We start from the raw sequence: 22575 nt of genomic DNA, 5'->3' as shown, positions 1-22575 counted from the left end.
TTTAAAGTTTATGATGTTTTTTAAGCATAAAAATAAAATATTCTCTAAATAATTAAAATGGTTTTTTATTGTTAATATATTTTTAAGTAATAATAAAAATATCATTTTTATATGCAGTAATAAATGGTTCAATATACATGTTATGTAAAATATTTTATATATTGTTTTAAAAGATTATGTATATATTATACAAAGTTATTAGAAAAAATATTTTTTTATGGTTAAAATGTTTGAAGTGATCTTAGTACTTTACAATTTAATCATTTTTTAGGTATTTGTTTTTTATCGAAATCCAACAAAAAGTTTTTGGACTTACAAATTCAATGTATGTAATTTCTATAACATTTAAGTAAGTATGTTCGTGTGTCCCTCTTAAAATAAAATAAAATATTCTCTAAATAGAAAAGCAATGTAAGTTATAACCAACCTAGATGAACACATATTAAAACGGTTTTTTGTTATTAATATATTTTTGAGTAATAACAAAAAAACCACTTTAATGTGTGGTAATAAAATGGCTCAATTCACTTGTTATGTATAATATTTTATATAGTGTTTTAAAAAATTATATATATGCATATAAAATTGTTGAAAAAAATATCTTTTTATGGTTAAAACGTTTGAGGTGATCTTAGTATTTTATATATTAATCATTTTTTAGGTAAAGGTTTTTGCATTTACAAGTTTAAGGTATGTAATCCAATTTAAACAATTGAAAATTAGACATTGTTTTTTGCACTCTAAAAAAGGTTTGCGCCTAAAAAAATTTGATTTCTCGCGCTTAAGTTGGATCTATGATGGTTTTAATAAATTTTATATATGAAGTTGAAATCAATATAAATTAGTTAATATGGATCTTCAAATAGTTTATTTAAATATTTTGTTCAAATATTTTTCAAAAGTATAAAGTTTAAACATCTTTAGTCAAACATTTTTTTTATTTCTAATTACTTTATAACATATTTATTTATTTTATTTTTATTATAGCATACATTATTTTTCAATTTAAAATATAATTTATTTTTATTTTAAATAGAAAAATAAATTTACACATCCACTCTTTACAATATATTTTTTTATTTTTATTATAACATTATTTTTTAATTTAAAATATAATAACAACACTTTCAAAAGATACACGTCGAGAGATCCGAATAAAAATCGGGCTCCAATGCCCCCGGTGCATGGTGTACTACATCACCTACTAGATCATCAGTAGATGTGGGCATGGAACACTTGGCTAGTAACTAACTTATGGCATTCGCAGTGGGGCCGGGGACAGGAAGGGTTTTTCAATTCCGGCATATTTATTTGAGAAACAGCGCACAATGCATGGGAAAAGAGAATATGTCGTACACAAATACAAATTCGCTGCGATTTTCTGTAGCTGGAATGTGGCGGTCTTAGCCAACCGTCTAGGGAAAAAAAGGGAGGATATGTATTATATTGTACAAAACTACCAATTCCTTGAAATTTCGTGTAAGTGGATTGTGGAAGGGTGTTGTCTGCTGTTTTGGCGAAGAATTATTGAGATTTTTAGTGGGGTGTACAGCGAAGCGGTCTGATCATCTTATTAAAAAATCGAGCACGCGACAATTGTGTTGAAGTTTAGTCATAATCGATCAAGCATGACAGACCAGACATCTGTGCATAACGTAGAGCAAATTGGATTTGGTGAATTATTTAAGAGCGAAGATAATTAATTATACTTAAAAAGGTGTTGCAGACACATTCAGGATCGGAGAACAAGCCCCACCGCAAAATGCGGATCCACAGCAGACGCCGGAGAAATTTCCTCCACCAATAACATACGTTGGTATGTCTCAATTCGTCATGCGTTAACGTAGTCATGTGGCAAAGCTGTTCGAATTGAATAATGTCTATGGAATTTCTTGTACTACAGTTATTTTATTAAATTTTTTATATAGTTTGAATAGGTTTAATGATTGAGAATATATGTTTTTTTTAAATTATAAGCTGTAGTTAATCTGTTTTTTCCCAAAAAAAACAAAAAAATTAAGGACTATAAATATTTAATTGAATTTTTTATATAATTTAAGTTTATATAATTTAAATAAATTTAATAATTAAAAACATATATTTCTTCCTAATCGATATTCAAAACAAAAAATAAAATATCTATACCTTTCCTAGACTGGGCATTGTTAGGTTGGATTTGCTTGCTTGGAAAATCTTGAACTCGTTTACGAATCACTTACGAATGGGCTAAATAGACCCAGTTAAGAGAATCTCTAAAATTTATAATTGGAAAAAAAAATGCCAAATGAAGTTGATTAAAAAATACACCTTTAATCTTATATAACAAGGGATCTAGCTAAACACAAAACGAAAGTGGCTGTTTATGAAGTTTGATTAAAAAATACTCCTTTAATGTTATATAACAAGGAATCTAGTGAAACACAAAACGACGAAAGTTCCTATTTATATATAGGGAAACAAATTTCTTATCTATATATTTATATTTTTAAGGTTGATAAATATTTATATTTTTAATGTTGATAGATACATTTGTTTTTTTAAGGTTGATAAATATTTATATTTTTAATGTTGATAGATACATTTGTTTTTAAGGCGGCAGAATAATATGTTTTAAAATAAAGATTTAGATTTTGTATATATAAATAAAAAATGTTGATATATTTTAGTTGTTTCATTTATATTAACAAAATTAATGTTAATTTTTTTAGATTTCTAAATTTATGTTTATATTTAGTGAAATTGTTTATTTTTCACATTTACCTAGTACAATTATTACATTATTATATTTATTATCAAATAACAAATATCACCATGCTTTATAAAATGGATCATAATAAATGAATAAGCACATTTTATTAATTATTAAATTTATGATAAATTTAAAAAAAAAATGTTAATAAAGATTTTCTTATTGGGTGACAGAATAATTTCTTTTAATTAAAAACATAAATTTCATGTATATATATCAAATATGTTTGTATATTCTTGTCGTCTCCTTTCCTTAACAAATCAAATTGTCAACGTTAACTTCTATTTGTCTTTAACTCAATAAATATATAATTAGTAAAATAATTTACCATTTTACATTTACCCAATATAATTGTTAAATTACTATACATATAATCAAATAACAAATAACATCACAGATTATAAAATGTATCTTAAATAAATAAGCACATTTTTTTAACTATAAAATCTATTTAGAAACAATTTAAAGCTTTTTAAAACAACCAAACAAAATAATGTGTTCACATTTGTTTTGTTTTTCAAAAAAAACGTTATGAATTATAAATTGTTATCCAAAAAATTTATAAAATTAAATAGTTAATCCATAAAATTAAATAGTTCATCTATAATAATGTTTTTATATATATAGAGTTAGTCTTTCAAAAGAATTTTATCAAAAATGTAGAAATTACTTAACTAAAATTTGGATATTACTTAACATTAATAAAGATTAATCTAACAACTTGGTGGAATTTTGAAAAGCATCAAATAAAACAGTTTTTTTTATATCCCAATTCCTGTTAAAAAATTATATCTCAATTTCTCTTAAATCTGCTCACTCTACATGAACAAGACACCAAATAATGAGCAGGTTGCATGCAATGTTGCGAAAATAATTACAATTTACTAAGTAAAGAAAAATGATTCTGAAGTTTAGATTTAAATTGAATCTACAATTTAAAAAGTTGGTAGAATTTGTAATATTTTTCTTTTCTTCCCTTTCAATTATTAACAATTCTTGACGGAGTGAATTCAAATTATTGACGGGGTGAATTCCATTTGGGCATTCTAAACATCATGTTTATTACATTTCAAAAACTATCAACAAGTGACTAGAGTAAATGAATAGAAAAATGTTCAACTAAGAAATGTCGTTGCCAGCTGGAATAAATGAATTACTAATGATGTGAACCCTCTCCGTAATTATGGTAATCTAAATGGCTTGAAAAAAGGTATATTTATAGTCTCTCCCTAAGTAAAATGGTCATTTTTTAAATATTGGTAAAGTTGGTTCTAAATTGAAGATTTTTATATTTTTATTTTTTATTTTATTTATTTATCTAAAATAAGTAATGTATATGATTATATACCATTAAACATTAAAATTTATAAAATAATTATAAATAAAATTTTAAGCTGTAAAGATTTAGGAAAAAGCGAGGAAAAGATTGGGGAATGAGGATAAATGGAGAGATACATAAGAGGGAAAGGGGTAGAGGAAGATTACGAAGATGAATCGAAATTAGGATGAAGTAAAACAAAAAGAAGGAAATAAATGAGGAGAAAAAAGTACAACAGACATGAGGAAGAAAATAAAGAGATAAATACAAAGATTAATGGTGTAAGGAATCATAATGGGAGAGAAGACAAGAACAAGATAAATACAAAGATTAATGGTGTAAGGAATCATAATGGGAGATATAGATTGACTAAGGGGGAAACCATTTTTTACTAATGTTTTTGAGGTGATTGATATTTTAATGGCTTCACATGTTATGTGAGTGATATTGGGGGATTTATCTGAGAACTTTGATTTGTCCTGATGATGGAACCCCTTTGGGGTTTGCAACCTCGAACTAGAAATTGTGGATAATCCGGATCATGACACTACAAAACTTTGATTTGGTCAAAGAAAATTTGATGTTTAGTGGAGAGGGAATGTTAGTTACGGTTGTGCTTTTTATATGAGAATGATTGGTGTCAATGATATGTCCTTTAATTCTGTCAAGGAAGGAATGACCAATTTGGCCTATGTCGAATGTACAATAGGAATAATTTTTTTTGTAAATGCCTTATTTATGGAAGGGGTCACATTTATCTTTGATGGAGGTGAAAGAGTTTTATATGGTTTTTAATGGTTTTCATTTTTTTATAGGATTTAGGAAATCTTGTTAGTGGTACCTTGACTGAAAGGGAGAAAGGCTTGGGATATGAGATTTTGCAAGTTTAGGTAGTTAGAACTGGGAAAACCATATAATAAAAATGGATTTTTAGTTTACAGGCGAGAGTAGCCATTGGTTTGAAGGTCTCTTTTAACGTAACAATTTGCAAAGTTGCAATGGTTATTATTGGAGATAGGGAATGCACAAGTGGCTAGGGTGTTGAGGACCCCCACTTTTGGGATGGGTGATAGTGTGAATTGACATTGAGATAATGGTTGGTATGGGTTTTCTTTTTAAAAACTCAATGAGATAGCGAACAATTAGTATTGCAAATAAGAATAATATCAACAAATAGGAGTTTGTTATCATGTTTGACTTCCATATTGAATTAGATGTCTTTAGACATGCGATGATAGGTGACAACAGGGATCCCGATGGAAATTCCATTAGTTTGTCCATTTAGATTTCTTTGATAACTAAATAATATATTTTCAAGACATTTTTTATGAAATTAGATGTGCTCGAAATAGTATAATGGTAGACAACCTTAAGAACATATTTGACAACAAATTTCATAGATAACAAAACAATGTCAAATATTTCAAGGAGGTTGTTATAGTCAAAATGGAGACATTTAATGAATTCAATGGAGTGGGAGTATTCATTAATAAAGGTTGAGGAGGCTTTTCTAGTGAAGGTTCATGTTGAATGTGAATCATTTTTCCTTTAATATATAAAGTCTGTGTGTTTTATTCCAAATTCTATTGCTCACTTTTGTTCATGCATCCCTGTTACATTGTTATGTTCACTTGTTTCATTAGAGAGGCTATAATTCGAGCTAAAGTATTGCCAAGAGTGACAAGAATTGATGTCAAGAAGGTGAGAATGTCGGTGATTGAATGCGTAGTGGATAACGTCAAAACCAAGTCCAAGTGTTGGTCAGTGTAGACAAATGGAATCAGGGTGTATGTGGTCGGGGCCACAATACAATGCAAGTGTGGTAAGGAGATGACCAACCCGATCCCTGACTCGGATGGGGCATAGCTAGGTGGTCAGGCATGACCCTAGTCAACATTCATGGAGAGAATGGAGAAGGGGCCAACCCCTGACCACTGGGGTTTCACTGGGGAGCAATACCATACCACGTACATTCATATTTGGGGATATATTTTGAGTAATAAATGTGATAATATATTGAGAATATAATATGGGGTAAAGGGTTTTTATATTGGAAAGTATAAAAAATGGAGCTCAAAATTAATGAAAAAATATAAAAGGGTATAAAAATATGATAATGAACAAATTGATGGCTACAATATCTAGTGAAAGTAGGGATTTTTTTAATTGGGAAGGTGTATTAGATTCATATTGGTAGGGGGTTAAATAATGTCGTTTTTAGAGGTATTTTCTAATATGTACTAAAATTAAGGGTATTGTTTAGTATGCCACAAATGCACGTGATATGTCAGACATTCATTGAGTGAAGCTCCTACGCCCCCAACCGAGTTGAAGCTCTAACCCGTTGACTTGTGATGTCAAGGTAGATTGCGAGCTTGGCTTGAGGAGTTGTGGACTGAGAAGAATCACGGTGAGATTAGGGAAGCATGATTTCGAGGTTGAAGTGACATAGAGGAGAATAGTGGTCCTATGTGTGACTTTGGTTTGGGGATTTGATAAACGCGAGCTTCATTCGTACAAAGAAAGGTGGAAAAACCAGTTAATATGGGCCCATAAACCACAAGCTTCTGGATTGGAGCCACGATGAGATTGAAATGAGGAGACCCCTAGTTCGATATATATATATATATATATATATATATATATATATATATATATATATATATATATATTCCACCAAAATGGCTATTATCTACATTAAATATGATAAGGAAAATTGGTCATATCTAGTCTTAGCCTTATAGGCACCATACCACATATATTGTAAACATTAACTTTACAATTATCATTCAAATAAAATGTAAGACATTTGAATGAGCTATTGCGGAGGTGCGAAGTCTTTGGAGTGTGGAGGAAGTTAATTGTGAAAAATGTAGAGGTGTAGAATCTTTGAAGTGTAGAGGAAATTCATTGTGTGGAGTACGGAGGTCCACACAATGAAAGGTTCCTTTGCACCTCCCCACTCTGCACAATGAAGGATTCCTATCTAATTTTCCATTTTGTTGCCTATGAATCCCACAAAAATCAGACATTGAATTTTGTAATAATCAAATTTGACATTAATTATATATGACTATAAATTTTGTCATAAACCTGCGACTGATGAATCTGGACTAGGCGTAAGCGGGCAAACTAATATCGTAGGAAGAGGAAATGTATGTAACGCTTGTGATATTGCTCCTAGAGACAACCCCTAGGTTGAAAAGAGACCAATGCCTAGGACATCTAAAAGAGTGTTCATAAGATCAATTGCAACTGTTCACTGACACTCAACATTTAACATATTTTTAATAGAATTGGTTCGGAATCTCTTTCAAGATGGTAGATTACCATTTATATCAAATTAGACTCACAAAAGACTTAAATATCAATCTCTCGTGGCTAACGTATAGAAGCATATAGTTCATTGGTCATTGTAGCAACCGTGAAAAAAGAATATGTAGAAGAGAAGTCAAATACATAGGGCTAAACATAGAATTTTATGCATCCGACTTCAATAAGAAATGAAGGAATGAACATTTGAATGATATTTTATATTACATGGATCGCATATTAAGGATGTCAGATCTCATTAGCATAGGCATCTTGGTTCAATATTAAACATAGATGAATCCATGATTTCATACAACGACATCCAAAAACTACTATTACATGCCATCTAAGAAGGAAAAACACAAATGAATGGAATAAACATAAAACATAGTACATACAACAACCTTATGCAAGAAGAATCACAAAAACTATTTATTAATATTTAGATAGAGCATACAATTTCCATTTCTCCATTAACAGTTCCATAGCCCCCTTTGAAACAAAATTCGGAACCCTTCAAAATGTATCATAAACATTTTGTATAGGGCCTCAGGATCTCTACCCCTTACAAAATATTCCTTCTTGATTTACCAATGATTCATCAAAACATAATGATATGAGCATGCTACTTGCACTGTTGTACAGACAAAAACCAAATAAATTTAGTTCATTTCTGGAATAAAATATTTACAGAAATCACAAAACAGTAAGGTGTCATGATTCAAACGATCAGAAAATATCTTCATCTCCTCTTGCAAGGTTTTGAAGGTAGAGTTGTTGGGTCGATAAAATGGATTTAAGGAGGGTTGACAAATTGACCACATTTCTACCACAGTGTTGGGCTCAGTAGAGGAGAGCAAAATAAGTTTTGAGAGGAGATATTAAACCCTATGAGCCATGCATAATTTGGCCTGGAGTGAAACAAGATCCTTGCCAACCCTAGTAGTTATAACTCTCTCCTTAGATAGTTCACCACTATTTTTCCCTTTAAGGTGGAGTTCTTCATGTGGGGGGAATTGAATCTACTTTTAGCCTCTACTAGCATTTGATTGTACTACTCCCATGGGATTAATCCACCTACGAAGTCCCAATAGCTCGACAATCCTACTCAGACCCTCTCTTCAAACTCTGAGTCAAAAGAAACTACATCTTTCAACACCTTCTCTAGACATTCTTCAACCTTTGCTCTAGCAACTTCCTTTTGGATCATTTTATAGACCTCGATGATTGGAGTCAATCGATCTACCACATCTATGGCACTAGAATCACTAAGTGGTTTTTCATTGACATACTGAATCAATCTTTTAGTTGTTTTAGCATTCCTTTCACCTTCCTCCTTGACAGATAAGACGAAGAACTCATAGTCCTTGATTGCAACTTTTTCTCTTCCATCAGAGTCATGTACTCCCAGTTATTCTTCATATTTGTTATCACTTCATCCCACATTAGTTGCTTTTCCTGAAGGAAAGACATGTTACCTTTCAGCCTGTCTTTAAGCTCAGTGATTTCTTGATTTGTTGCCTGTAGATTTTTGTTGACCAGCTATGCATTTTTCTTGGTAGTCTCCAATTGTTTCTCCTTTTGTGAAAGGGTGCGTTTGGAATTGTCTAGATCCACCTCTACCTTCTTGAGTTCTCCTTCTGAGAGTTGCAACTCAATGAGAGATTTAGTGAGCTGCTTAGTAGGATTCTAAGGATTCTCTAGCACAAGCACTGCACAAATATTGGCGTCAATTTTCTGTTGGAGATATGGTACTTGTTGTTTGAGGGCCACAACTTGGTTATTCCACTCTATTAACTCCTTGGATAGAATCTATTTTCTTCCTCCACCTGTGCTAGTTCTTTGGACTGCACATGTTCACAAGCAGACATCTTGAACTTATGCCTCAACTCTTGGATCTTAGTCTGTGAAATCTCGATAAGAGTTTCTAAGGCAACTTTGTCTTCTATGTTCACTCCTAGCTTTACAATAAGTTCCTTGAAGTTCTCATTTTGCATATGTAGAGCTCTAGAGTTAGCTCTCTCTTGCTTCAACTTCGTTGCAACCTTCTCCAATAACTTTTTAGCTTTACTAATGGTCATCACATTCCTTCTTAGTTCACTATAAAACATTTCTCCCACTTGCCTATGAAAGTTGATTTTTTCAGGCAGAGGGACACCTGTTAGGTGGAGAGATACATCAAAAGCGCTAAACTATGAGCGTGATGGGAGGGGTTGTGTTGAGGGATGGTGTAGTGAGAACTTTGTCTAATTCCTCTTCAGATCCATGGAAGTTAGGAGTCTAGTCTAGTAGGGGATCGAATTAGATGCCAGCTGTTGCTGCATCTATTCTCTAAACATTTTGTTTCTTTCCTCTATTGCCTTCCCTATAGGCCACATAGAACCTATCATTGTTGAACTCCCAACTAAACTCAGAAAGGATACCTCTGTAGATGAGGAGGCAGAAGCTTGTAGTGGGTCATTTAAGGTCACATGGAAAACTAGTTGATCTATCTTTGTCTCAGTTAACCCATTTTCAATCTCTTCCTGCATTGCTTCATGGGTTTTGGCCCATTTTCTAGTGTGAAAATATTCCATTTCCACATATCCTGTCTAATCCACACTGTTTTTATGTGCCTTGTCCTTTGCTGCTAGAGCCTCAATCTCCATTTATATATTAATAGGCTAATAATTAAATTTATATTTCCACTACACTTCTGGCCTGTATTCATGATCATAGGTTGAAGCATTAATGTTTTTTCTTTTCTTTCCAATGACACCATGGGGGTCATAATGCTAAATATCCCCCATTTCAAAATTCATTTCTTTTAGTAAATTCTCACTTGGCTGAAGAGCTTTCCTGGTATTTCCAATGAAAGGACCTATAGGCTTACCCAATTTGAACATATAACCTTTCTTAACAGGTAAAAATTGGATTTGATCCATGTGTAGGGTTTGTCTAATGAACTCTAAGGCAAATAACCTCATGGGCATGAAAACAAGTAACTGATAGGGAAGGAGCTCACACCCGTAAACCCTAATTTCAATGTAATTCTCAAACAAATACCAATCACCTACTCTGGTGTCCTTACTAAGATGGAGGATCTCTTTTTGCTGAGGAAATATTCTTGGGGGGGAGACATTATGGATGATTTTATATGAAATGGCCATATAAGAGGATATGAATTGGAAGTATACCTCATTGTTGGGTTTCTGCCTCACAACAACATCCCAATCAAAGACATACTTTCTCTATTTGTTTGAATCCATTAGACTGATACAAAAGTATTCAAATTCATCTAAATGGGTATACAAGAACAAATAAAACATTATGGAGTAATATCTGAAAAATGAGGTAACGAAAAAGTGGTGCAGCTGGAATTTGATGGACTGAGCTAGGAAGGAAGGTATATCAAACATATGGCCTGCATGCATCATCTATCTCAGAAATCCTATGATGGCTTTGATAGAAATATTGGTATCATCCTCCCCAAACAACTGGGAAATTACAGTGAGGATAGTTTTCACTTCCTTTGTAAAGGTAGGTATTAAGAAAGTATCAGCAATAGGAATGGATTGGTGGCTAGGGGCCAAAATCATTTGCAAAAAGGACTATTATTCCCTAGCTGAGAGGGCACTGTAACTGTAGAATAAGGTGGTTTTAGTGAATTTTTGCGGCTAAGGAGAAATTGGGTATACTAGAGTCTTTTGAATTAGTTATGGGGTCACCTCCAGGATTTTGACTATAGTGGAAGATATAAAATAGTTCTTCTTCTCAACATAAGATACAACAAGCCATGAAATGAACTCAGGAAAAAGATAGAAAAAGGGTGCAATTTGGTAATATAGTCTTGATTCAATTACTGTGAAAGGGTCCTCTCCCTTGACATAGAGGTCATACATGTCGAAAAAGAGGTCTGACAGGTGGTAGGGACATGACGGGTCGAATATTTGTACCTTTGTGTCCATTAGTGGCTCAGTGTAGGATGAAGGTTTGGATTCCCACGCTTTGAGGGTCTTTGGGGCCGATTTCTTCATTTTTAGCGTGTAGACAAAAATTATAGGTAGGAGGCTAGCAAATTGCCTATTTGATCGGGTGACAGTTGGAGAACAATGTTGGTGGGAGCTCTAGAGAAATCTGGTGGATGAACATCCTCGTAGACGAGATGAATAGTGAGATAACTTGGATGCAATAAGAATGAATTTGAATTCAAACAGATAAACTGGTAAGGGCCTTTATAGGTAGGGGGAAAGAACCATCTGAAGTTAGACGAGGTCATGATGGGGAGACACATGGAAAAAAATGATTGGAAGGGTTACAGGTTGACCATGGAGGGTACACTTTATCGTTACCTTGACACTCACTTGTTGCGTTGTCGGCAACCTAATGCATGGTGGGTGTAGTCCCCACCTCTCTTAGGTGGGTGGGCGAGTGGGAGGCAGGACCAAGACGAGACCTCCTAGAGTTAATTTGGTCTATCGATTGGTTGATCCCACCTTACTAACTTTTCAACTCCCGAGGGTGGCGTCGACATATCGATCGCGCTAGTCCCCCCCACCCTCGAAATGCTTCTTTGAGTTGGTCGAGCCAGGATGAATGGTGATCCACCCATTAGCTACTCGAAATTTAAGCATGGACCCACCTTCAATTTTCCTTGATCCTTTCGGCTTTCATCTTATGAAATTTCGACTTTTGGCTTTCCATTTCGCTTTCAATTTTCCATTTGGCTTTTAGCTTTCAAGTTTTAGCTTCTGAAATTTCGTCTTTCCATTGGCTTTTGGCCAAAATAAATATTTTCTAATGTATTGCAAGAAATGCTTTGAGAACCTTCATATTAGTGCCTCTATCTATTGGGCATGGGGTCAATTTATTCAGGTAAAACATAAAGAAAACCAGAAACAATAAGAACATAAAACATTATTGGTATGTACAATGGCTCACTAATATATACAGTGGGTGAAAATGGACCTCTTTAGTGCTGAAAATAGAGCTTGAGAAACTTCCCATTCACAGGAAGTTCAAGCACCTCACCATCAAAATTTTCCAGTAAAAAGGTGTTGTTTCCCTTTTCTTTAGATGTCTTGAGAGTTACAAGCCACAAAGGATCAAACTTCCCATGCTTTCCCTTGTCCTCTCCTCTAGCATTCCATCTGAGTGCTAAATATCCTCATTGTAGGGATCTGTCCTTTGCTTTTTTATCAAAAAGAGCCTTCATCTTTTCTTGATATTCATTAAGATTTTGAGTCACCGGCCCTCTGTTTTCTTGCATTTCTACTAACTAATTTATCCTCCTGATCATAGAATTGGGCTCCTCCTCAACATGTAGTAGAATTTTAGCCACTAGCATGGCTAGTTTGACAGGGAAAATTGCAGCCTTTCCATATACCAACTCAAAAGCACACTTCCTGATTGACCTCTTGGTAGTAACTTTATGGGACCATAATGAAAATTTCAGTTGTGAGTCATAGTTATTTTTATTTTCTAATATGGTCCTTTTAAGAATCCTCACTACAGTTTTTCTTGAGGATTCAACCAATCCATTTCTTTGTGGATAGTAGGTGGTGAAGTGGCCCATGATGATGTTGTACTTTTAGTAGAAACTAATAAACTTGTTTGACTTAAATACTTGAGCATTATCAGTGATAATCTTCCTTGGACATACAAATCTAGCAAGGATATTCTCATCCATAAACTTGATGACCACTGCATCGGTTGGATTTCTAGCTGGGATGGCCTCCACCCATTTTGTGAAATAATCAATGGATGTAAGTATCCATTTTTGTTGACCACTAGTTGGTGGATGTATTTCTCCAATGAAGTCTATCCCCCATTGTCTAAAGGGTTCTTCTACAAAATCAAGGATCAAGGGGAGGGGTGCCAACCCCTTCTTCTATGCAAAAATATGACATTTTTCACAAGCCCTAACATATGTCTAAAGCTCACTGAATAATTTAGGCCAATATAAACCAGCTTTGAGAATCTTATGGGTTGTGTCTCTCTAGTTGTAATGTCCCCCATAGACACAACTATGGAATTCATCAATCACCTTAGGAATCTCCTCTTCCACCAAACATAATAGCAATATCCCCACTCGATCCTTCCATTACAAATGACCATTTGAAATAAAATAAATTATGAGCATGTAGCCTCAAGGCCCTATATTTAACTTTGTCGAAATTCAATGGCCAGTTCAAAAAGTGTAAATAATGGACAAGAAACTTATACTAATGCGAGACTAGGTATTTCATCTGGATTTTTTATGTTGAGGTCTCAATATTCTTCTATTCCTCTTCTCCTCTACTTTCTCCTTCCTCATTTTCCAATAGATTTATGCCCAAGGCCTGATAGTTAGCTTCAGACAATATTTTCGGTAATCCTTGCCCCTTGATCAACTTAGTGGGTTTGATATCCATATAATATTCTTGAATTTTGGTAATCCATTTTCCTCTTATGCCTTCACTGTCACCTTGTACAAGAATATCTTTCACAGGAGTCATAGGGACATAAGAAAATATATTGGATTGTAGTACATAAATAAAAAAAGCCTTCAGAGCCTTGACTAAAGCATAGGCCTATTTTTCTAAAATAGTGTATTTCAACTTAGTATCTTGCAACACCTGGATGAAAAATGCAACTGGCCTGCTCCTGTCCTTCACTATTTTTCAGGAATAAAACAATTGTCACCATGATAGGAGAGGAAAATGAAAAAATGAGGAATGGTCTCTGATAATCTAGGCTAGCTAAGGTTGGGGCTTCTACGAAATCTTTTTTAATTCTGTATACTACATGCTACAACCTTATGCAAGAAGAATCACCAAAATTATTTATTAATCTTCAGATAGACCATACAATTTCCATTTCTCCATTAACAATTCTAGAGCCCCCTTTGAAACAAAATTAAGAACCCTTCAAAATGCATCATAAACATTTTTTACAGGGCCTCACATTGAGTACCCCTTAAAACATATTCCTTCTTGATTTACCAATGATTCATCAAAACATAATGATATGAGCTTGCTACTTGCATTGTTGTATTGACAAAACCCTAAGTAAATTGAGTTCATTTCTTGAAATCAAATATTGACAGAAAACATAAAACAGTAAGGTGGCATGATTGGCACTATCATAAATATCTTCATCTTTGTTGGTGAGGTTCTGGAGGTAGAGTTGTTAGGTTAATAATCTGGATTTGAGGAGGGTTGACAAATTGATCACATTTCTGCCACAGTGTTGGGCTTGGTAGAGGAGAGAGAAAGAAGTTTTGATAGACAATCTTAAGCCCTATTAGCCTTGCATAATTTGGCCTGGAGCGAAGCAAGGTCCTCACCATACCTTGTAGTTGGAAATATATCCTTAGATAGTTCACCACTCTCTTGCCCTTTAAGGAGGAGGTCTTCTCGTGGGAGGAATCAACTCCACTCTTATCCTCTACCAACATTTTCTTGTACTTCTTCCATGGGATTAATCCACCTACGAGGTCCCAACAGCTGGGTAGTCCTACTCGAACCCTTTGTTCAAACTCTGAGTCAAAAGTAGCTACATCCTTCAATGCCTTCTCTAGAAATTCTTCAACCTTCGCTCTAACATATTCCTTTTGGATCATTTTAGAGACCTCCATGATTGCAGCCACCCATTCTACCACATCTATGGCCTTGAACTCACTGAGTGGTTTTTCATTGAAAAATTGAATGAATCTTTTAGTTGTCTCAACATTCTTTTCACCCTCCTCCTTAGTAGATAACATGAATAACTCATAGTCCTTGATTGCAAATTTTTTCTCTTCCATCATAGTCATATACTCCCAGTTATTCTTAATTGTTGTTATCACTTCATCCCATATTAGCTTCTTGGCCTGAAGGAGAGACATGTTACCTTTGAACTTGTCGTTAAGCTAAGTGATTCCTTGATTTGCTGCCTCTATATTTTTGTCGATCAACTTTGCATTTGTCTTGGCAATCCCAAATCGTTTCTTTTTTTGTGCAAGGGCACGTTTGGCATTGTATATATCCACTTGTACCTTCTTGAGTTCTCCTTTTGAGAGTTGTAGCTCAATGAGTGTTTTTGTGAGTTGCTCAGTGGGGTTCTAAGGATTCTCTAGCACAAGAAATGCACAAATATGGGACTTTATTTTCTTTTGACTTTGCTACCTATTGTTTGAGGGCCACCACTTTGTTATTTTGGTCTATTAACTCCTTGGATAGAATCTATTTTTCTTCCTCCACCTGTACCAGTTATTTGCACTGCACATGGTCATGAGCAGACATATTCGTCTTATGCCTCAATTCTTGGATCCCAGTCTAAGAACTATGGATAAGAGTTTCTAAGGCAACTTTGTCTTATGTGTTCACTCCAAAATTTACAATGATTTCCTTGAAGTTCCCATTTTGCATATGCAGAGCTCTAGAGTTAGCTCTCTCTTGCATCGACTTCATTGCAACCTTCTCTGGCCTTCTCTTGCATCAGTTTTGCTAATGGTCATGGCAGTACTACTTAGTTCACTACAACATTTCTCCCACTTGCCTTTAAAAGTTGATTTTGTCAAGCATAGGGACACTTTTTAGGTCCATGGATACATCCAAATCCCTAAACTCGGAGCCTGATGGGAGGTACTGTGATGAGGGATGGTGTAGTGAGAATTCATTTGATTCCTCTCTCGGTCCATGGAAGCCAGGAGTCTGGTATGGTAGGGGACCGAATGCGATGCCAAATGCTTTTGCATCTCTTCTCTAAACATTTTTTTTTCCTCTGTCACCTTCCTTGTAGGTCACATAGACCCTTTCATTGTTGAACTACCAACTAAACTCGGAAGGGCTACCTTTGTAGATGAAGCGACATAAGCTTGAAGTGGGTATTCTAAGGTCACATGGAAACTTGGTTGACCTAGCTTTGTCTTAGACAACCTGGTTTCAATCTCTTGCTCCAATGCTTCTTGGATTTTGGCCCTTTTTCTAGTGTGAGCATCTTCTATTTCCACATCTCCTTTCAAATCCACACTCCTTTTCTATGCCTTGTCCTTTGGTGTTGGAGTCTCAATCTCTATTTCTATATTTCTATATGAAGGAAACTATCACACATAAAATAAACAATAAAATAAACACTCAGAAATATAGAAACTAGACATGGCGGAAAAGGCCTCAGCCTTACAACATTCCTCACATTCTCATTATTAATCAATCCAATATACAAAGAATGATAATAGTACAAATAAATACATGAGGAATTCGGTCTCAAGATAGTACGTCTATCTTGGACAAACTTGGTTGGGATATTTTCTCAACAAAACACTAATCTAGGAGAACTAGTTGGAGAGAATCTCTCATCCTAACTAAACTCCCTAGTTTGAGGAACTAACTCCTAATTCTCAAGATTTCATTCATTTAATTATGATTTTTGGATTTATAATTTTTTTATTATGAGAGTGAGGCTAACAGTCCCCCCCTTAATGATAAATCCAAAATAAGAACAAGGAACCCTCTTCCAAGTTTTCAAGTTAATCCTCAAAAAAACATTTGCCTAAAAAACCGCCAAAGTTGGATGCTGAAAAAACTGCAATATGAAGAGACCATGAATCAACTGAAAGTCTGAGTCATCTCTAAAATTTTGCTTGATAACTCCATCACATGTCAAGCTGCAAAAGGATCTATCTATCCTTTGCTTGAAATTAGCATCCTGTGTCTACTGACAAAATATAGAGAACGTCCATTGGCTGATAACATTGAAAAACAACTCACTGTTGCTTTTGCTGTGTTTGAAAACTGCTCACGACTGACTTTGTTGTTGATCGCCCATTGGAGAATTTTGTTGATGCTCACTCACTGATGAAAATGCCCACTGGATGCTTCGCTGATGTTTTTGAGAATTTCAGTCTGACAACCACTGTCAATTTCATTGGCATTTTCCCCCCTTTGTCAACTGAAAGGAGAGACAATCACCTACATTTGATATATGAACTACCCCCCTTCAGATGTAGGAGAGTTTCACTATTGTAATCCCCTGTTCAACTATACGAGAGTACCATCTTCATTTTACTGTTGGCTGCAATATGTGTGAGTGAATTCAATTGTAAAACTTATACAATCTTTTGACTGTGGATGACCATTCCCAGGGATCAATCCATGAATAATCGATCTTCAATCTGCTTGATTGTTGTTGTTTGCTATAGTGTGTTGATGAATTATTTGTCTTGCCACAATGGTGACAAGGGTGGAGATTAAAACACTGATCTTCCAGATGACTGGTTCTTTGACAATGAAGGCATTTTGGTTTGACTGCAACTTCAGTTTGTGCACATGTCTATTTGTCTGCAGCTGTCTCATGGCTTGTTGATGTTATTGGATCAAGAAACCCTGCATTGATGAACTTGATCAGCTTAGAATAGTCAGGGATATGCAAGGTGTTTTCATCTTTGTCATATCCTAAGTCTCGTCGATTTTTGTTACTCTGAAGTTCTTCCCATGGCTTGATGATTGGTTTGGAAGAAAGTTGAACTGAATCAGGGACCACTTCAACACTTGAAGTTGGTTGGATCAGTGACTTGAAATCAACATCTTTATCTTCATCTGTATGGATGAAAGACTTGGAAACATCACTCTTCTGTTGCAACTCATCTCTTTGAAGTTGTGACTCCAGTTGAAGAAACTCAATCATTTCATGTGCGTGTTGAAGATGCATTTGAATATCAACAAGAGTTGTCTTGTTGATGTTCACCATGTCACCCGTTGATGATAAAATCAAATTGTTAAGAATTTGGGACAATTGAATGTGTGTCACCATGTTAGCTTGCTCACTTTGAATTCAGGCTCGCTTGTACTGTTTCTAATTGATGATGCTTTAAACACTTGCTAGAGTTTTACAACATGATTGCTTGAACTCTTGATTTCATGCTTGCTTGATGACGATCGCTTTTCTTGAATTCTTCACTGACACTTCGTGAGTGCTTCAATCAACTTCACACTAGCTCGTTTGTTGTAGATGTTGTGCTTTGAACTTTCACACTTGATTTTGACACGCTCACTTGCTTGGTTGTTTGAATGACACGCTCACTTACTTTGATTGTTTGAATGACACGCTCGCTTGATTTATTGCTTATTTCTCACTTGTAGAATATAATACTAGAATTCACACTCATTTGATGATGATTGCTTGCTAGATGGCTTGCTTGAACTTGCTTGATTGATTACTAACACTTTGTGCCTTCTTGAATGTACTCATTGAATGTGCTGATTTTAAAAAAGGAAGGGTGTCGAACACTGTCGAAAATGTACCCAAGGGGAAAATGACAAGTTCAATCTTGATGACTCAGTTGAAGACTTACTTGACTTAATGTATTCACCATAACAATTCAAATTAGGGTGTCGGTTATAACTGAGAGTGCACCCGTACAATTCAGTTAAAAAATGTTTATCTGCAAGTGATACAAAAGGTGTTGATGATGTTGATGTTGTCTTCATTTGAAATGCTTGATTTTGTAGCGTCTTTAACTTGATTTCTTTGATTACATGATGTGAAATGTGCTTTCTTGGAAGATCATCTTATCAAGTTGATGATGTGATGCTTTGTGCTTGTGTACTTAAGCTTGACTACAGGAGCTTGATTAAGTGTTCTTTTACTTAAGCTTGCTTATGTGCATGTAGTTGTTTAAGAATAATACAAAGAGAGTGTTTTGATAATCTGAACACAAGTAATGCACATGCATTCATTACACACGGTGTATCTAAGATCCCCTTATTCAATTTCGGGTGGATCTAGGACACAAGCACCACAAAAAATTATGATTTTATTAATTAGTGAATTTACATCAACCTTCACTTTCACAATATCATGAATGAAATTTCTCCAACAATGAGAATTCCAAGCTCACAGTCCCTTGAAGCAATGTGTCTTCAAAAAAAAGAAAAGTACACTCTGCTAAAAAACTTTCTTCAAAATACATAAGTGAGCTTCCCTTTTAAAAATCTTCACTTATCACTCCAAAAATTTAAAACATGCCCTTATTACTCCACAAACATCACTTTAGAAATAAGAAAACACATCTTATTTCTCCATTAAAAATCTCACATTCCAATAATGAGCTTTATCTTTCAAAAACTCCCATTTAAAATAATTTCATGAAGTTCCTTTTTTAAAAGGGTAAATTAACTTTTATAAAGTCACCTTTTTTCAGTGAACGAATCTCTTCTTAAAAGTCAAAACACTTTAAAAATTCAAAACAAACTTTAAATTTTTCATAAATTATACCTCTTTGTTGGAGAAGAAGTTGAGTATGGCCAGCTAGTATAGAACACTCGCGAGAGTTCCAATGGTGACAAAGGCGCTGCAAAGCGGAGCCTACGCTTTCATTGAGAGTTCTCCGATTAAGCTTGTGATATTCTCTTTTCATGGAAAAAAGAGCGCTGCCTCAGAAATTGTCGTTACGACTGCTGCGATGATTCCTAAATCTGCTACGGCTACCAAAAATCTGAGATCAATCCTTTTAACAGGAGATTTATTTCTTGGTGCTGTCATTGCCTGTAGTAATGGATATTTACTCTAGAATCTAATGCCCTAGAGGGCCCATAGTTGTGCAGAGTAGCAAACTGTGATCAGAGGACTGAACCATAGAGATCACCCAATGAAAGCCCTTTTTTTTTAAATCCAAAAACCTAGAAATTAAAAAAACAAAACGAACAACATCCTTCAATTTCTTGATCACAGAGAAACTTTTCTCATCATCTTTGCCCTAGTCGCAGATAAAAGAGGAACGAAATTATTTCACACACAACAAAGCACATTCCGAATATGAACCAATAGAAACCCTCATGTTAAAATGACTCCACATAAATTTGACAACTACAAGTGTTTTTATCACCTCTTTAGGTGTTGGAAATTTTTGATTTGATACAACGAATAAAACAAATACGACTTATGAAACCAACGAATGATCGCCCAAGCTTCCACATGATGACAACTCTATTACAAAGGAGCCGAAAAGTTTTCTTGATCCATTATGCAGAGCAAAGGTGCATCATTTTATAGAAGATGAAGATGATGTAGCATTGCTCAAATTTGAGCTCATTTGGGAGCTTGCGCGGTGTCTTTAACAGCATTTCTCGCATATTCAATGAAGGGAAACACTATCAGATGCCTTTTTCCCATCTCAAAACTTCCTTCATCCACTCCCATTACCCTCTGCGTCTATTTTCCACCGAGAATCTGCTTCTTCTGACACCAGATCTTATAAATATCATGGAAAAGAGAATGAATGGTAATTTTCCATGGGAGCTGGATGCAGCCATGCTTCAACATCTTGAAAAGCATATTCTTGTGCCTCTTCCTAAGCATGAAGCATGTCAAGCCATGTTTGAAGACCTCTTGCCTTCGTTGAGCCGCTGGTTATTTTCTTGATTTTGATTGCCAATGCTATCGTTAGCATCTGGCAAGAGACCAATGCAGAGAAATCCCTAGAGGCGTTGAAGAAAATGCAGTCAGAACACGCTAGGGTGAGAAGGGACAGGCATTTCATTAAAAATTTGCCTGCAAGAGAATTAATTCCTAGTGATATCGACGAGCTTAAAGTAGGTGATAAGGTGCCTGCTGACCTGAGGGTTTTGCATTTGATAACCTCAACTGTTAGGGTAGAGCAAAGTTCGCTAATGGGTGAAAGTATGGCTGTGAATAAGGGTCATCACAAAGTAGATTGTGAGGACGTGGAGTTGCAAGGTAAACAATGCATGGTTTTTGCTAGAACAATGGTTGTCAATGGTACATGCATCTGTCTTGTAATAGCCACGAGAATGAATACGAAGATAGGCAAGGTTCATTCTCATATCCACGAAGCTTCGCAGCATGGTGAAGATACACTGTTAAAGAAAAAATTGAATGAGTCTGGCAAGGTTCTGACTTCCATTATCGAAGTCATCTGTGCGTTGGTCTGGCTTATCAATTAAAATATTTTCTTACATGGGAGTATGTAAATGGATGGCCTTGAAATTTCAAATTTTCATTTGAAAAATGCACTTATTACTTCAAAATTGTGGTAGCGTTAGCTGTGGCTGCAATTCCTAGAGGTTTACCTGCAGTTATTACAACATGCTTGGCTCTTGGAACTAGAAAGATGGCTCAGAAAAATGCTATTGTGAGAAAATTACCAAGTGTAGAGACTTTAGGGTGGAAAATTCATAAAGAAAGATTCAATAAAATGAATTTTTCTTCCATTGGATTGACATTAAGCAGAGTATAGATGTTTTCAATCAGATGAAGCTTACTCTACTCATTCATACGCAGCTTACGATTGCTCAACATTTGCTTTAATAACAAAAAAACAAGGCAAAACTCTTTGAAATGTGTGCAGACTAAAACAATACCTTCATACCTTAAATTGATGAAACCACATCCTCTCTCTATCACATGGATGGCTTCTTTTTGCACCTTTCCAACATGCACTCCTCACGTTGTTTCAATGCAGAGCTGGTCACATTTCTCTTTTGACGATACATTCAACTCCACACGATGCCACAAATTTCATAAACAATTTATTTTTATAACATGCATGAATCTTCCAGCTCTGATACCACATGAAGGAAACTAACACACATAAATAAACTCAATAAAATAAACACTCAAAAATATAGAAACTAGACATGGCGGAAAAGGCCTCAGCCTTATAACATTCCTCACATTCTCATTATTAATCAATCCAATATACAAAGAATGATAATAGTACAAATAAATACATGAGGAAGTTGGTCTCAAGATAGTATGTCTATCTTCGAAAAACTTGGTTGAGATATTTTCTCAACAAAACACTAATCTAGGAGAACTAATTGGAGAGAATCTCTCATCCTAACTAAACTCCCTAGTTTGAGGAACTAACTCCTAATTCTCAAGATTTTATTTATTTAATTATGATTTTTGGATTTATAATTGTTTTATTATGAGAGTGAGGCTAACATTAAAGTTAGCTTTCAACTCAGCTTATGGCATGTATTCATCATCATAGGTTAAAGCATTAATTCTTTTTTTTTCTTTGCAATGACATCATGGGGGCTATAATGCCAAATATCCCCGATTTCAAAATTAATTTCTTTCAACAAATTCTCAGCAGGTTGAAGGGCTTGCCCCGTATTGACAATTAAAGGAGCTATAGGCTTACCCAATTTGAACATATAGCCTTTCTTAGCAGGGGCAAAGTGGATTTGATCCATGTGTAGGTTCTGTTTGATGAACTTGAAGGCAAATA

The 22575-nt window shown here is 34.7% G+C and overlaps 1 pseudogene; it reads left to right on the top strand.

The window, feature by feature from the left end:
- The window catches only part of LOC149167222 (calcium-transporting ATPase 1, endoplasmic reticulum-type-like), a 31230-nt pseudogene extending 9654 nt beyond the window's left edge, over positions 1-21576 (top strand).
- The last annotated feature ends 999 nt before the right edge of the window (positions 21577-22575 follow it).

This window comes from Pinus tabuliformis, chromosome 5_1, assembly GCF_031772625.1.
Source record: "Pinus tabuliformis cultivar Carrire ecotype Pingquan chromosome 5_1, CPIR1, whole genome shotgun sequence".
In the NCBI taxonomy this organism is placed as follows: domain Eukaryota; kingdom Viridiplantae; phylum Streptophyta; class Pinopsida; order Pinales; family Pinaceae; genus Pinus; species Pinus tabuliformis.
Note: the sequence above shows the minus strand (reverse complement) of the source record. Positions and strands in the feature narration are given on the sequence as shown.